Source organism: Toxorhynchites rutilus, chromosome 2 (genome assembly GCF_029784135.1).
Source record: "Toxorhynchites rutilus septentrionalis strain SRP chromosome 2, ASM2978413v1, whole genome shotgun sequence".
NCBI classification, from domain to species: Eukaryota; Metazoa; Arthropoda; class Insecta; order Diptera; family Culicidae; genus Toxorhynchites; species Toxorhynchites rutilus.
This window is the reverse complement of record NC_073745.1, coordinates 290766761-290780039: the sequence shown is the minus strand read 5'-3', so window position 1 is coordinate 290780039 and position 13279 is coordinate 290766761.

The following is a 13279-nucleotide window of genomic DNA, read 5'->3' as shown; positions in this document are numbered from 1 at the left end:
AAAGAGTTTATTTGAATGTTTTCTATCCATGTAACACTGTGACCAAATATTTTTCAATCAAGTGCTATTAACAGGTGGTTATCGAGTTAGCATTAACCACTGGTGGGCTTCCAGTATCGAGGAAAATGTGGTAATATCTTATCGTTACTGAAAATAATCTGCCAGTTCCTCTGGGAATTTAAAATTACATTCATGTGAAAGAGTTTATTTTAATGTTTTCAATCCATGTAACACTGTGACCAAATACATTTGGTTTTGTGATTTTTAAATCAATCGCAATTAACAGGATAGCTTCTGAAGATTATTCTTCCCCATAAGTAGGATATTTCCGTATCCAATATTGGATGCATAAAACCTTGTGGCTCCAACGTTACGCTTTCGTTTTCGAAGTCCTCCAAATATTCATCATTCAGAATGAATTCAGATTCAACTTCTAACAAATGATCTCTAAATCAACGATAGTCCTACGTCACCCTTGCGGTTATACCATAGATATAACCCACTTCCTGTTTTTTTAATTACACATTTATGTGCGATTCACATAGAACGTTACGGAAAAGAACGTCCACGTTCCGTCAACGTCTCGACCAATTCGCACATGCAGTCTATGCTTGCAGCAGCACCGTCACGTCAAATGTCAAACGAATGATTTATTTAATGTTATTCATGGTGTCGCCACCTACAACTGTTTTAAATTGCAATGCCCTCTTTCGAATCAACATCCCTAGAACCAGTACTAAATTTCGAAAGATTTAATAAAAATCATTGAATTATATTATTTAAATGGTTAAACCCCGTAGTCCCGACCCTTATTCAAGAACTAGACTATTTTTCTCAGCTGGTCGCGAATGATTTTGACTCCGAAATTTGGAACTAAGAGATAAGTTGACGTAAAGAATACAACCAAAATTAAAACAAAAGCCGAGACACAAAGCCCAGACAAAACCCCAACGATTCGTCCGTCTCCGTCAAATATTCTTTCCTACAAATCCTGCCGGTCGTATTCAATGAACGGTCGCTGACGGGTTGTTATGTTGCCGGTGTATGTGAATGTTTTATAAGAATTGCATGGTAGAATAGCTGACGTAACGTGATGGAACGTGAACGTGACGTGGATGTTGTATGTGAATCGCACTTTACACTACACTTTTACTTACACCTATGCACAATGGTCCAGGAGGTGCATTTAAGTGGAAATTAGCATTTAGAGTCCGACAGTTATTTTCTAGACAAAAACTGTCTTCGACAAACTTGTTACATATGATAGAGCGCTCATTTTGATGTTATCAAAAATAGGCTGACCAAAATTGTCGATGAAATAAGAAATATAACTTATCATTATCTTATCATTATAGATTGTGGTAAACATAGTTTGACAATGTTGTAGTCGCAGTTATTTGAGACATCTTTGTAGAACAAAGTTTTTTTGTATCTTTTGAAATAACCGATATAGCGCCTTTTTTTTAAGTTGCGTTAGGGTCACCATGAAAAAAAACTGTTTTTTGCTCTAACTTTTATATTTCAAATTCTACATACAAACTGTCTTCGGAAGACTTTTAGAGCTTACTAATACAAACGTTTTGCGATGCAGAACTTGTCAATATATCAACTTCACTCAAAGTTATTGATATTTCTTCCCAAAAAATACGCTCTCTGCATTTGTTTATCATTCATTCTGAGGCAAACATAAACAAAGTTTATTGACGGCATTTGATCGTTTTCTCCAAGAAGGTTGATCCGAATCTTTAACAGATTTTTGTGTTTCGGACAGCTCCTGGAATCAGATGTCGTCGAAATCTGGTAACCAGTGTTGCCACATGTACAGATTTATCTGGAATGGTACAGTTTTTTTTCGTTATTTTTGGTATTGATTCTGTCGGTACAGAGAACAAATTTTTGTCAAAAAGTACAGATTAGTACAGATTTTTTCCACTTGTGAAATTTCTTACATTTGAACGCAGCAACATTGAGGATCATGACGATTTTTACGCCGCACTATTGCTTTGTGCTGCTAATCACAAAAACATTTACAATGCAATGATTGATCAGTTCCATAAGGACGAAATGCCGTACAAGAATCGTCTGAAAGGATTCACGTCGAACGGTGTGACATATGTTTTTCGTTTGATCCAGGCTGAAAAAACAGAATTCACGATGCTACATGAAGTGCTGAAACATTTTCTTTTGATCATTCAAGGAATATTACGCTGTTTCAATGTCAAATGTTATTGAATAAGAAGATCATTTGAATAGCGACAAGAATTTTAGGTTGGAATAGCAGCAGAAGAAATTGTCAGTACAATGGATAGCGAAAGGCAGATAATTTCAAAGGATATTTGTCGCAGTTTTTTCGTCGAGCTGATTAGGCAAATGAGAGAAAGATTCGATTTTGATTATTCGACGCTCAAGGCTACGCCAATGTTAAATCCCATAAACTTTTCCAATTTGACAATCATAGGCGTTGTGTTAGAAGCGTTTCCAGGATTCTACAATGGAAATGTACAAGATGTAGAGAATTAATTCCGCACTATAAAGACAAAATTACTCCACAAGGGAATCAACGAGCATGTGCAGGGTTGGTGGACAAAAATTGGATGGCTAAAAATTGACGGTTCGCTCGCATTTCGGCGCTTCGATGTCTTGTTTGTAACGTTCTCACTATGCCTCACTCCTCGGCAACTGTCAAGCGATTTTTTGACGTAGAACTACGTCTTTCATTAAGGGTGCCAAATCAGAAAACAGGTTACGTTTTTATGAAATAAAGTTAACGTTAATAACTATTTTTGCCGCGAACGGATTTTGGCGATTCACATACTAAACGAATCGGAAATTCCGTAAGATTTGTTTAATATGCTGTACATTAGAATCCCCTGGTTTGTAAATGGTTAAAATTCATGAAAACTTGAGGTGTTTCCATTTTCCCATACATTTGTTCTGTCCATTTGTGTGCTTTCCCGAACAGACTTGTCAATAACGAGCAACTTATCGACGACCAACGGAGGGGAAATCGTAGGATTCAAAGTCCCCATGAACAAAGGAAAAGTAGAAGAATACTTGCCTAGAGTATAAACAGTGGATCTCGCTGAGGCAAACTTTCATTCGGCATCGGACTGTTGAGCAATCCAGTTCACTTTGCTTTCACTGCGCTTCGATCTAAGATTGGACCCCACCAGTGATAATCCAACTTGGATATCGTCGTTTGGTTTTTCTGTTCGTTTTTCGCGTTATTCGTTTCGTGTGTTTTTCTTTCCCCGTCATAAATTGGACGCTTCGCGTAGTGTATGATGAGCAAGAAGAAGAGGAAGGCAGGCTCGAGCCCTGCAAAAAACGAACGCATTGCCATGGGCAATAAAATTTCGAGGCAAGCGTCATCTAATGATGCACGCGATGTTGGTGCAGTGAAAAGCGCTCGCACTGAACCGAGCCTTCGCGAGTGTGACACCGCATCGCACAACAGCGAAGTAGGCGATTTCGGCGCGTCGGTCAAAAATGTAAACGCCGTTACACAGGCAGCAACCAAAATCAAGCTTTCCTCGCTGGTGGTGAAGGCGGTCGTTCTTGACAAACTCATCAGCGAATTCGCATCGATGGGTGTTACAGCAGAGTACAAGCTGTGTGGCATAATTCAGTCGTTTTCCAAGCAGTTAACATTGTTTGTTTTCCGTCATCATAAGGTTGTGCGTCAAAAAAATATTTGGGGAATACCAAGCATCTTGAATGTCTTACTGGAATGTTATAAGTTATTTGGGTTCGCGTGCCAGTTGCAAAAGTGCCTTCAGCTAGGATTGCATTAGCGCTATGAAGCATCGCTACTGTTTTCGAGGTTGTTATTAACAAAAAGAGTTTATTTCGCTTGTTTAGTCACCGAGAAAGTAAATGTCGTTCTGGAATTTTGTATGTGGTTTCGCTTGCCAGTAGCAAAACTTCCTCCACTAAGGGTGATAGCTGCGCTTCTCTCGAGCATGAGAAAGAAATACAACTTTTTTTCGAGGCCAGTAATATTAACAGAAGCGTTTCTTTTGAGAATAGCGCAAAATGATGAGAAGTGTTTTATATTCCTAGTAGTTTCAAGCCACCAATGTATGGCTCTGTATGCATGCTATGGCGAACGCTTGTTTGGCGTTTGGTTTACGTTGTACGAACGATGCCTATAGGTGCGATTCCTTTAAGGCAATACTAAATAACATGTAGCATGATATTTGATACTTGCAAGTGTTATCATTATTGTTGTTTCCATGCGATGCCAAAGATATATTGATGTAGTTATGAGATGTGGAATAATGGTGCTGGTGCAACATGTATATAATCGAGTCTAGCCGAGTCTATGTCAATTGCGGAAAAAAGGCCAAAAAAAAAGAAAAGCGTAAATTTTCATTGCATTGACATGAAATAAATTGCGACTTACGATCAGCTAGTGTATTGTTTTGCGAGGGCAAGAATGAATCATCAATCAATTATCGTCAACAAATTCTACAATGAAAAAACCATTTCAGAGATTATTCTACTAAGCAGTTGTTTCTAAAATTTCACAGCATTATAGAATAATATCCGAAGGTATGAATAAGCGACTTATATAGAATAACAGCGTAGTTCTACGTCAACAATGCGGTCGTATCTTGGACACAACCTCCTATATTTTTCTGAATATAATCAGATCAAAAATAAGCTTCGAAATTGCCTCAGCAACGATACGATGAACATTGAATAAAATGTTATTTTTTATGAGATAAACAATTGAACAGCTGTGAAATGTTAAGCGTTATTTAAACGCCCTACCTGCCAAGTTTTGATTGGTCTGATTTACGGTTCCCCCAACAACTTCAAAATCAATGTACCTGATGAATCCGCTTTGCAAATACAGGTAAGTGGGGAGGGAGATTTTTGTCCCCATCGCAGTATGTTCCCTAACACAGCCATCGAAACTAAGGTGCCTGAGGAAATTGACATTGCAAATACAGTAATTTACAGCCATTCCATGCCAAACCGATATAGTGGTTCTCAGAATTTCGTGAAAAGTGGTAGTTTTGTTCTTTATCGCAAAACATTAGACCCCCTTTTCTTATTTTTTCAGTAGGGTGACCATTTCCATTTCAGGGTTGTCCGAAAAATCAATTTTATAATAAATAATCACTGAATTCTACACTCTACACTCTATATCCTCCGAATAAATCCAGTTACAAACTTTTCTCTTTTTTCAAAAAATTACTTTTTTCAAAAATTCCTAACTTTTGAACTACTAGTCCGATTCAGATAATCGACTTATCAAATTTTTGAAAAAAATACTAAACCTGCAGAAAATTCGAATTTTGTTCTCGTTATTATTGATTGTATTCGTTTTTTATTGTTTTCATAGTTTCGGGACCAAGGGCACCATATTTTTTAATATTTTTTTCTGAAAAGCTGAGGATTTTTCACATAACATATGCCGAAACCAAAGAGGCGTTTTTTTCGTTTTTTAATTTGATATGTCGAACATCTGAATCGGTCTAGTAGTTCATGAATTTTTGAAAAAAGGCATTTTTGGAAAAAAGAGGAAAAAGTTGGTTTTTCGGACCACCCTCAAATGGAAATGGTCACCCTACTGAAAAAATAAAGGAATACGGGTCTAATATTTTGCGATAAAGAACAAAACTACCACTTTTCGCTAAAATCTGAGAACCACTATATCGGTTTGGCATGGAATGGCTGTTTACATTTAATGCGACATGCCGAGGCACCAGTAACGTGGATGTTGTATGTGAATCGCGCTTCACTGACAACGTACACTGGAGAAATAGTTTAGTAAAAGCAGCTACCAAATCTTTAGTAGCAAAAACATTGGTAAAATATACACATTTTTTGTAAATATTACTAAAATTGCGTAAAAAAGATGTCAGACGCAATGAATGTTCCTACCAGGAATTCGTATATTTTACTTCATACCATTAGTAAGTTTGTTTTTATCGTCATACCTAACAACTGTGATGTGCGCACTTTGTCTTTTGTCTTTTGGAGACGAAGCGATTCGGAGGTAAGCACTTTGTTTTTATTGAATTCAATTATGTATTCATCTCCCCCGAGAATTTGTTTTCATCTTTTCGGCGGGGAAAATATCACAAGAAATTTTGATCCATATTAACATAATTGACCTAATACCATTTTTTTCTTTTTTAGTCGGCCTTAAAATTATATGCAGTTCAATCATTCATCATAAACAAATCGGAGATAAGTATTCGTTTTTTTTACATCATTACATCAGTCACCTCGGTCAGGAAACTATTTTCATATTCCCGCCAAGGATAAACATCAGTTATATTCTGTACATTACAACACTATTGACCTTTTTCCTTGTCTTTACAGCTGGCATGATCCCAGACTCGTAATACTTGTTTACCAAAAACCATCCAAGCTATGGGATTGAAGGTAACGGCGAGTTTGTCGCTAAAATTGGAATCTTTCTTCAACACATCATCGACCGTAAAAAACTTAAGGTGAACATAAATAATTTATTGCATATTTAATATCATTAACATATGTATTTCTTTTCTTCATAGGGACACGAGAGAACAAAATACGGATGAAACGTGCTAATTCTACCGTCAGTCTGCTAATCAGCTAATGCAAATCAGAGCGATGCAGCAGGAAGAGGAACGGGAACTTGCTTTGGAAATGCTCATCAAATTGAGGTGGTTGAGGCTGCGATTCAAATTTGCCTCTTGTACGCAGTTGTTAGAATGATTCCAACGAGAATTATTGATGTTGTTTATAGAATAAGTTATTAGTTATTAGTTATGTATTCTAAATATGTAGAATTAAACGCAATCAAATACAATTTTTTAAATTAAAAATAATTATTAAAAATTTTGTCATTATCCCTGATGATTACCTCTCACAAATATGAAGCAAAATTTTCACTGTTATTGCACCAATGTTGGACCAACAATTTGTAGTTTGTTTGACATATGTGCCTACCATTCTTTTTTTGTAACATGTACCAATGATTAGTAGGGTAGAAAATGACTAGAGAATTGGTAACATGTACCAAAAAATTCGTCATATTTACTAAATTTTCCTCTCAGTGTATAAACCCGGCCTTACACTGAGAGAAATAATCAGTTAATATCTAGGTCATGCGGATGGAATAAAATTGGTTGTCAAAAAAAATTCAATAGAAATATCAAAAGAGATCCGATAATGAGGAGAGGAATTACCGTTGAAATTTTATTGGACCTTTTTTTCATTTTAGAATTTTATATAAATAAAATAAATTAATATAAATATTATCCGCAGCATAACCTTATAATATATATTTTTTTTTACTTATTCATTTTGATAATTATTATATTCTGTTCATATCGAACAGTTGGCCGATTTTTCTAATATGGCTGAGGGCGGAAAGGACCCCCCGTTGACGCAATTGAATATTTCTGATACCGAACCTCCTCCTGAAGAGCAGGAGGATGAAGCAGAAATTGAGGTAGAAAATTCTGTTTACGAAGTTGATAGTTCCGAAGATGAGGAAATCGACGAGAAACAGGATTTTCGTCCTAAAAAATACCCTGAAGGCTCCAAAGGCCATTCATTGTGTACTTTAGACGAAAATCCAAACCTCTCAATGTCATTCGTATCTCGAAGGAACTAACTCAACATTTTTCTGACGTTACCGAAATTACACGGATGGGGCCAGACAAACTACGAGTTGTCGTCTCAAGCAGGACCCAAGCGAACAAAATAACGCGCTGCGACCTCTTTGCGATTGAGTATCGTGTATACGTACCCTGTTGCAACGTCGAAATAGACGGCGTAATAACTGAAAAGGGTTTGACCCGAAAAGAGATAATCGATGGTGTCGGTCGCTTCAAGAACTCCACACTAAAAACTGTGAAGATTCTTGCATGCGATCGACTGAAATCTGTGTCACATAAAAATGACAAAAGAATTCTCAATCGGACAAACTCTTTTCGTGTGACTTTTGAGGGTTCCGCCCTTCCAAATTACGTTGCAATAGGGGCACTTCGTTTACCTGTTCGATTGTTTGTACCCCGGGTAATGAAATGCAACAAATGTATGCAACTCGGTCACACGGCCGCCTATTGTTGCAATAAAAAACGTTGCGCAGATTGTGGAGAGAGCCATGATGAGAATCCTTGCGCGAAAGAGCACAAGTGTCTTCATTGCGGCGGGACTCCTCATGATCTTATTCAATGCCCGGTGTACAAAACAACGAGGGGAAAAACTCAAGCGTTCCTTAAAGGAACGTTCCAAGCGGACTTTTGCAGAAATGCTTAAGAGTTCCGTGCCAACGACACAGGACAATCCCTACTCCATTCTGCAGAACGACGAGCCTGTTGCTGACGCTCCCAATGCCGGATGTTCCGGTACATCGCAGGGTGCCATCAGGAAAAGAAAAATTACTTCTTTTCCATCACTCCCCAGAAAGAATACCGAAACTTCCCAAGTTGGAATGAAGCCTCGAACTGAACGTGCTGAGAATAGGCCGAAGCAAGTACCTCCCGGTTTACGTGGTCATGCTACCAACCAGGGGTCCTCAGCACTTCCCGGAACAACAACGAACACGTCTGTCCCATTTTCGCGGTCGAAGCAACAGCCACTACCTGGCCTGCTTGCGCTTTCAGACCTTGTGGATAACATTTTAAATGCTTTAAATATAAATGATCCTCTTAAAAGCATAGTATTATGTTTGCTTCCGGTTGTGAGAACATTTTTGAAAGAAAAATGTGGTTTTTTAGCAGCGTTCATTTCCCTCGATGCCTAATTCAGCGCAAGAGGTCAAGGATTTGACCACTGTCATACAGTGGAATTGCAGAAGCATCATCCCTAAACTAGACCAATTTAAATTTTTAGTTCACAGTTCTAACTGTGATGCATTTTCTCTCTGTGAAACATGGCTTTGTTCAGCCGACGAGCTGAATTTTCACGATTTCAACATTATTCGCCTAGATCGTAACGACTCGTTTGGTGGCGTACTATTGGGGATCAAAAAACGTCACTCCTTCTATAGAGTCACTATCCCATCGATTACAGGCATTGAAGTTGTCGCTTGCCAGATACAAATCAATGGCAAAGAACTCTGCATTGCTTCGATATATATTCCTCCCAGGACTACTGTAGGCCGCCATCAGTTCTTTGATATTATCGAGGCATTGCCGGAGCCGCGGTTAATCTTAGGTGACTTCAACTCCCATGGAACAGCATGGGGGTCACTCTACGATGACAACCGTGCCACGTTGATTTATGATCTGTGCGACAACTTCAACATGACAGTTTTAAATACTGGGGAAGCAACTAGGATAGCCAACCCTCCTGCACGGGCAAGCATGCTAGACATATCTCTCTGCTCTTCTTCATTATCCCTGGATTGCACATGGAAGGTAATCCAAGATCCCCACGGTAGTGATCACCTACCAATAATTTTATCGATCGCCAATGAATCAAAATCTAGTGAGTCAGTCGATATTGCGTATGACCTCACGAAGAATATTGACTGGAGAAAATTTGCAGAATTAATATCTGAAGCAATCATTTCGATGCATGAACTTCCTCCCCTTGAAGAGTATAATTTTATATCAAGTTTGATTTACGATAGCGCACTTCAAGCTCAAAAGAAACGTGTACCGGCTACCACTTTCCGACGTCGCCCTCCATCACTTTGGTGGGACAAGGAGTGTTCAAAGGTCTACCTTGAAAAATCATCCGCTTTCAAAAAATTCAGGAAAACTGGATCAGTGGAATGGTTTCGAAAGTACCAAGCTCTAGAAGCCAAACTAAAAGGTCTGATTAAAGCAAAAAAGCGTGGATATTGGTGGAAATTCGTCAATGGTTTGTCAAGGGAGACCGCCATGAGTACTCTTTGGAATACGGCTAGGAGAATGCGTGGCTGGAACCATACCAATGAAAGTGAGGAATACTCTGACCGTTGGATTTTCAAATTTGCAAGGAAGGTTTGTCCCGATTCTGTTCCTGCACAAAGCGTCGTACGCGATATTCCGCTCCAATGCGATTATGAGAATTTTTCGATGGTGGAATTCTCAATTGCCCTCCTCTCATGTAACAATTCAGCTCCGGGGTCGGACAAGATTAAATTCAACTTGTTGAAGAATCTTCCCGACTTGGCAAAACAGCGTTTGCTGAACTTGTTCAACAAGTTTCTGGAGCTGAATATTGTCCCGCATGACTGGAGACAAGTGAGAGTGATAGCCATACGGAAACCCAACAAGCCGGCTTGCGATCACAACTCGTATAGGCCGATTGCAATGTTATCCTGTATTCGCAAATTGTTAGAGAAAATGATTCTACTTCGTTTGGACAAGTGGGTTGAAGCGAACAATTTGCTGTCAAATACGCAGTTTGGCTTCCGCCGAGGTAAAGGGACGAATGATTGTCTCGCGCTGCTATCTTCTGAAATCCAAATCGCATTTGCTCGCAAAGAACAAATGACTTCCGTTTTTCTCGATATCAAAGGGGCATTTGATTCAGTTTCCATGGAAATTCTCTCAGAGAAGCTTCATAATCGTGGACTTTCACCAATTCTGAATAATTTCCTGTACAATTTACTGTCAGAAAAGCACATGTTTTTCAATCATGGCAGCTTGAAATCTTCTCGATACAGTTTTATGGGCCTACCGCAAGGCTCCTGCCTAAGCCCCCTCTTGTACAGTTTTTACGTCAATGATATGGATGATTGTCTCACTAGAGACTGCACGCTGAGACAACTTGCAGACGATGGAGTTATTTCCATCATGGGTACTAATCCCGTCGCTCTGCAAAAGTCGTTGCAAGATACCCTGAACAATCTGTTCACGTGGGCCCTCAAGCTGGGTATCGAATTCTCTACGGAGAAAACTGAAATGGTCGTTTTTTCTAGGAAGCACGAACCCGCCCAATTCCAGCTTTACCTATCCGGCAAAACGATCCAACACTCTATGTTTTTCAAATACCTGGGTGTATATTTTGATTCTAAATGTACCTGGGGGAGACACATTGCGTATTTGAAACAGAAATGCCAGCAAAGAATCAATTTTCTCCAAACAATAACCGGAACATGGTGGGGCGCCCATCCAGGAGACCTCATTCAGTTGTACAAAACAACGATATTGTCAGTGTTAGAATATGGCAGTTTTTGCTTCCGATCAGCTGCCAGGATTCATATTCTCAAGCTGGAGAGGATGCAATATCGTTGCTTGCGTATAGCAATGGGGTGTTTGCATTCGACACATACGATGAGTCTCGAAGTTTTGGCAGGAGTACCCCCGCTTACTCTTCGGTTCACAGAATTATCCTACAGATTTCTCATCCGTTGCAAGATCATGAATCCATTGGTGATTGATAACTTCGAAAATCTACTCCAACTGACTCCTCAGTCAAGTTTTATGTCTTTATACCATGAGTACCTTACCCACGACGTGCACCCTTCACCAGGCATCTCCAACCAAGTTTGCTTCCCATACTTTTGCAATTCCTCTGTCATTTTTGATCTGTCCATGCGACAAAAAATCCATGGAATACCAGATCACCTACGCTCCAATGTTATTCCGTCGATATTTTCGGAAAAATATGGGAAAGTTGGATCTGATAATATGTTCTTTACTGACGGTTCATACATAAACGGGTCCACTGGCTTCGGCATCTTCAATGAAAATTCCAGTGCCTCTTTCAAACTCAAAGATCCTTGTTCTGTGTATGTCGCAGAAATGGGTGCGATATACTATGCTCTAGGGATCATTGAAACATTGCCCATCGACCATTATTTTATTTTTTCAGACAGTCTCAGCTCAATAGAGGCAATCCGCTCAATGAAGGTTGATAAACGCTCATCTTATTTCCTAACAAGAATAAGACATCTATTGAGTGTTTTGGTCGAAAAATTATTCAAGATTACCTTAGTATGGGTTCCCTCTCATTGCTCGATTCCGGGGAATGAGAAAGCGGACTCACTAGCTAAGGTGGGCGCTTTAGAAGGCACTCTTTTTGAAAGGCAAATTGCTTATAATGAATTTTTCCACATTCCTTGTCAGTATACGCTCGTAAGTTGGCAGCGCATGTGGAGTGGAGATGAGTTCGGTCGTTGGTTACACACGATTATCCCTAAGGTCTCGACGAGGGCATGGTTCAAGGGATTGAATGTAGGTCGTGATTTCATTCGCGTGATATCTCGGCTTATGTCCAATCACTACAACCTAAACGCGCATCTCTATCGCATTGGGCTCGTAGCAAACAATCTTTGTGATTGTGGCGATGGCTACCACGACATCGAGCATGTTGTCTGGTCGTGTATCCGGTTCCATGCTGCTCGCTCTCAGCTCTCTAGAGCACTGAGAGCAAAAGGCAGACAATCGGATATCCCCGTCCGGGATATCTTAGGTAGCCGTGATCCTGATCTTCTGCTTCATCTATACCTGTTCCTCAGAAACGCCGATGTCAACGTTTAATGATGTTTCCTTCGTTGTGTCCCCGTTTCATATCCCTCCTATCCGATCGATAAACTTTTACATAGTCGCGGCAATACATACACACACTCTTTACAGATGCACGGGCCGAAGGTTGTGCAGTCCACTGATCATTCAACAAGAGCCAAAGGTTGTACCGCTCATGACAACTCTACACGAACTGATGATTGCGCCGGCTAGTGACCATTCTATCCTGGATTCCTCGAGTCGAGAAAGACGCACCACGCTAGATATGGGGTACAGACTAGGGAGCGTTGCTGATTAATGGTCAGCTGCATCCCAATAGGAAGTAGCCCGTGTCGGGCACACGTATAGAGCATCGAAGACTGCAACATACCAATTATGAGAACACTTGTAATACTAACCTCGAGCCAACCGCGAGTAATCGGTTACATATTACTAACATAGTTGTAAGACAAAAATTGTCAAAATATTGGACTCCCGGCCCCGTCAGGCTAACGCCACATGTGCCTTAATAAAAAATATATTTTGGAAAAAAAAAAAAAAAATGAGGAGAGGAAAAAAAGTGTCCCTTTTCTTATAATAATCCTCCACACAGATAGAAGTATTGTTATTAAAGCCAAAAATATTCGATTAAATAAAATGAATGAACTACATTTTTTCATCAATTAGGCCATGTTCTCACTGCAGCGGGGCGTCAACGTGGCGTGAGCGGGGCATGTTCATTTCTCGCAACGACATTTGTCTTCGGCTTGTTTTATACAAATTGTCAATGTGTATTTTTGAATGAAAGAATGAAAATTGGTTTATTTTTAAATATTCCAACATCGTTGGACGAACCGGGACAAAAATCGGAAGGTGAAAAACGTAAA